This window comes from Egretta garzetta, unplaced genomic scaffold (assembly GCF_000687185.1).
Source record: "Egretta garzetta isolate BGI_Z169 unplaced genomic scaffold, ASM68718v1 scaffold258, whole genome shotgun sequence".
Classification (NCBI taxonomy): Eukaryota; Metazoa; Chordata; class Aves; order Pelecaniformes; family Ardeidae; genus Egretta; species Egretta garzetta.
In genome coordinates, this window is record NW_009260413.1 from 1,332,424 (window position 1) to 1,337,704 (window position 5,281).

Genomic DNA, 5,281 nt, shown 5'->3' on the forward strand with positions numbered 1-5,281 from the left:
TATTTAAAGTGCACAGATATTTCTGCGGGGGCATAGAAAGCAGTTCATTTCACAAAATAAATTATTTCTTGCTTGCAGGGAACTCATTTAATATAGCAATAACTGTACAGAAAACCCCACGTGGCAATTAGTTACTCAAAGCAGGGTTTGGCTAGAGGTCACAAACAAAGCAAAAGGGAAAAACATTGATTATGCAACCACGAAGCTATGCTGTGTTGCCAACTCAATTGAGGTATATTTAACTGGAGCAATACAGTACCATATACGGATAGACAGCTTGCTCTGAATGACAGACACTGCTCCCTCTGGGCCAAAACACCCTACTGCTCACTAGGGCTATGAAGATAAAAGATTCCTGACTTAATTAAAACAAACTTGTCCAGAATTTATTGATATTCCTGTAAATAACAGGTGCATGCTAGGAAGCAGGATGTAGGGCTACAGAAACCCAAAAGGACTAAAACATCCCCAGCTCCCATGTCAGTTCAGAAGTAGCCAAGAGAATAGTGTCCTCAAATACTATTGCTTTTCTTCACATTTAGTTGGGAAGCAGATGAACCTGTAACTCTTTGCCTTCCACTATAATCTGCGGCACCGTAACAAAAAACTGCCATGTGTTTTACTAACACCTTGAGTAACTTTGGAGATACAGTATGGATTACAATTCTCTTTTGGAGAGCCGCAATTACATGTCATTTCCTCGCAAGTGTTACACTTGAAAAGCACAACCAGCAACTCATTTAGTAACCCAGTAATTCGGACAGGAGTAAATTCTGCTTATTGCAAAGAGTCCTGAATTCACAGAATGTTAAACTTATGAAGGACTGTCTTCATGTCTGAGGATCAGATTCTTAAGGTCCAGTCTGTGTAAAAGTTGCTTACATGGCTCTTGGCTCCATTAAGGGACCACAAACGTTGTATACCATGGGGCCACTCAACATTATCTGAAGAGAATATTTCCTTCAGTGCAGCTGCAAAATACCATAAATAGGCATTCCCTCTGCTTTGTTACAAAGAATAAAATCTCAGACTTGGCTCTGTAAAACATTTGCTTCACTTGGGGGAGAGAATCCCCTTCATTTCTTTCCTACAGCTATGACTATGTAACAGAATCAATACAAAAAAAAAAAAGGCGAATCTAAGGGATGAGTCTACATTTTGCTCATCTTCTCTGTCTTCATTTATATCCATAAAAAAGATTACAATGCCATGCTGGAGTAATTTTCACTCCCTATATACTCTCAAAGAAAAGTTAATGCAGAGCAAGGAAGGGGACAGGATAGCATGGAAATCCAAGGGCTGTTATAACCATTCTCTGTCCTACTTGCCCCAATCACTTTATGGCTTGGAAACTAAGGAAGGTTTTTTTTTTTTCTTTTCTGTCAAGTGGCTATTGACTCAAACAGATAAACTTGTCATGAAAATTGTTTAGGTATGTACATTGTAGTAATAAGGGCCATACATGCATGGTTCAATCAGATACTGAGACAATTTATGTCTACTGCAGCTGACAAGACTGGAAATGAGTGCCCATAACCATTCAAAGTACAGTACTGCCTGTTCTTTTCCCTTATTCTTTCTAGATTGCTATAAAAATTAATCATTCACATGTTAAAATAACACTACTGTAATGAACCTGTAATATGCAATCTTTTCTCAGATAAAATGCTCGTTTGTTTTTTTAATAAAGAAAACATTATAATCTATTTTATTTTTCTCTTCCTTGAGACAATAGTTGAAAATAATTAGCATATAAACCATTTCTTACTGTTTGCTCTTTATGTGTAAACCCCATGGACACAATGAGCATAGGCTACAATATTTTGTGTTGTTCTCCTTTCTATCTGCCTTTGTCTGTAAGTTGGATTTTCACAGAATCATTGTTTGAGTTCGAAGGGACCTTTTTAAGAACATCTGGTCCAACCCCCTCATCCCACCTTTCACTACATCAGGTTGATCAAAGCCCAGACCAACCTGACCTTGAACACTTCCAGGGATGGAGCATCCACAACTTCTCTGGGCAACCTGTTCCAGTGTCTCACCACCCTCATTGTAAATAATTTCTTCCTTATGTTCAATCTAAATTCACCCTCTTTCAGTTTAAAACCATTACCCCTTGTCCTGTCACTACAGGCCCTGGTAAAAAGTCTCTCTCTGTCTTTCTTATAAGCCCCCTTTAAGTATTGAAAGGCCACCATAAGGTCTTCCTGGAGCATTCTCTTCTACAAGCTGAACAATCCCAACTCTCTCAGCCTTTCTTCATAGGAGAGGTGTTCCAGCCCTTTGATAATTTCTGTGGCCATCCTCTGGACCTGCTCTAACAGGTTCATGTCCTCCTTGTACTGGGGACCCCAGAACTGGCTGCAGTACTCCAGGTGGGGTCTTCTGAGAGTGGAGAGGAGGAAGAGAGACACCTCCCTCAACCTACTGGGCCACACTTCTCTTTATGCAACCCAGGACACTATCTGCTTTCTGGGCTGCAAGCACACATTCCCAGCTCATATCTCATTTTTCATCCACCAGTATCCCCAAGCCCTTCTTTGCAGGGCTGCTCTCAATCAGTTCAGCACCCAGCCTGTATTGATATGGAGGATTGGTTTTGTTGAACTTCCTGAGGTTCATGTGGTCCCAACCCTCAAGTATGACAAGGTCCCTCTGGAGGGCAGCCTTTCCCCCTAACATATCAACCACAACACTTAGCTTGGTGTCATCCACAAACTTGCTGAGGGCGCACTCAATCCCACTGTCTATGTCATTAATGAAGATAATAAACAGTACTGGTCCCAGTACAGACCCCCTTGAGGGACATGACTCATTGCTGGTTTCCATTTGGACATTGAGCCATTGACTGTAACTCTCTGGATGCAGCCAGCCAATTCCTTATTCATCTAACAGTCCATCCATCAAATCTGTATCTCTCCAATTTAGAAGAAAGAATGCTGTGGGGGACCATGTCAAAGGCCTTACAGAAGTCCAGATAGATGACATTGATAGCTCTTCCCTTGTCCACTGATGCAGTTACTCCACTGTTGAAGGCCACAAGATCAGTCACACACAGGTTGCCCTTGGTGAAGATTTGCCCTTGATGAAGCCATGTTGGCCATCTCTAATCTAATTTCTGTACAATGTGGCATAATTTGTTGATGTTTTAGTTAAGGATATGCTTCCTTCACCTTAATTTAACAAAACTCATGGTACTCATGTTTGTGATGCTATTTCCTAGCATAATACTTCCAGGAAATGTGACTTTCAAGCAGAAAAATGTTCTGGCCACAAAGGTTATGTTATCCAATTACTCACTGTGCTAGGAAACTACAGAGGATTCACTGGTATTGCTATCAGGTTTTCACCAAGCAATATACTGTTATAATACACACCACCTAATCATAATCTTTGATAGCCAATGAGGGGTGACTAGCATTTTAGAGATGCTGACAAAATGACTAAAAGTGATCTTTTATTTTGGAAATTGACTCCTTGCACATGTTGCTATTGAAAAGCTTATGACTTTTTTACAGGACTCTTACTCCAGATATGCCAGTGACTGACTAGATTCTGCCTGTGGCTGTGGCTTCAATAAATCAGGGTAACAACTCTGAGAATAAATTTCTGTTAGAAAACATGAATGCAAGTAGCAAAATCTAGACAAAAACTTTGGACACTACCACCAATAAAATGTAAAAATTTTGACAAACCACTATCCACTGAGTAACTATGACCTAAATTCCTCTAGCTGAGCACTTTCTGCCATCCAGACAAGGAAGAATTTAATCAGTATGAACCATATCCTCTTTCAAACCCATTGGCTTCCTGGCACTTCATTGTCTTATCCAAAAAGTTTTGCATCCTGCTTGAATTTGCTTTAATGAATAGTGTGTGTCTGGTACCCTCACTAAGCTGGTTCTGCTGCCATTTCCACTGCTCCTGTTTTTTCCATTTTGTGTAACAGAATAATCACTACTTGTTCTCAGTTCTGTGCTACTTTTTCTGTTTTTCATCCTGCTCCAAATTCTTGATGCAGGTCTTTATTGCCTCTGATTCACCGTCCTTTCATACTCCATGTATGACTGCGTAGTGTCCTCATCTTATTTCTGTATTTCTTTCTTTCACTAGCCTCTCCTTACCCTCCAGTGCCATTTCTTTCTCCATGAACATTTCCAGAGACATGCACCCTACAACTGCTTAGTAAGTATATTTAATAACTGTAACTATGTTTTGCCTCTAATTAAGCTTTATGTATTTTTAAGTATGCTGTCAAATAGTCCTTCTACAACAATGCTGACTGTAATTTTCAAGTAAAATTCAGTTTCACTAATGAGTAATTAGCCATAAATCATCAGGCTTTTTTTGTTGCTGTTCCTGTTTGTTGCTTTCATTCAATTACTTATTCCCGAACAAAACTTTCCTCTGAAAGTTAGGCTATGTCTTAATTCCTTCAGCTGTTGTCTTCCCTTCCTCTTTTCTGTCATCATCAGTCATCTCCCAGATGTAAGACAACATTAGGGAAGAGAAAGGAAAACAAAGAGAGGTGTAGGACAGTGCAGTAAAGTGAACAGAGCAGAAAGAAAAGGGAAAAGACAGACTGAAGGATATGGGGAGAAAACTGGGGGGGGGGGGGGGGGAGGTGGAACACCAAAGGAAGTCAGGAGTAAATCAGTGCAAAAAGAAGAGCTGAGCATGAAAGGGGAAAGGAAGGAAAAGGCAAGAAAGACTTGGGGAAAACACCATAGCTATAGATAGCATAAAGAGTAGACAATAAGAAAGAACAGACAAAGAGGAGACAGAAAACAAAGGAGGTTAATCAAGACCAAAAGAAAGCCCTGGGGAGATGATCTGTATCAGAAGTAAGGGGTGTTTTTAACCAAAATTGGAGATGCACAGTATAATGGGGAACACTATAGACCAGAGTAGAGGGCCTAGGACAATAAACAGAAGAAATATTTTAAGATAAATGAGCACAGAGTGAATAGAGCAGTTGTGCTCCTGTACACTCTAAACAGGAAAGGGGTTATAAGTTACGAACATTAATCTGGTGTTGCTCTATGATTTAAAAGGTAAGCAGGATGCTAAAAGGCATTAGCATAAAACTAAGATAATGCATTTTGGTGGGGTTTTTTTCTACTATATGCTGTTTGATAACTCTGTGTGCTACAGTATATTGAATAAGGATACTAAAACTAGCAGAGTTCTGCTGTCATCACACAATGACATATGGTAACAGTAAATGTACATTTGGGTATATTGCTCCTGATTGCTTATTTCAGCTTTTTGCCAAGCTGTA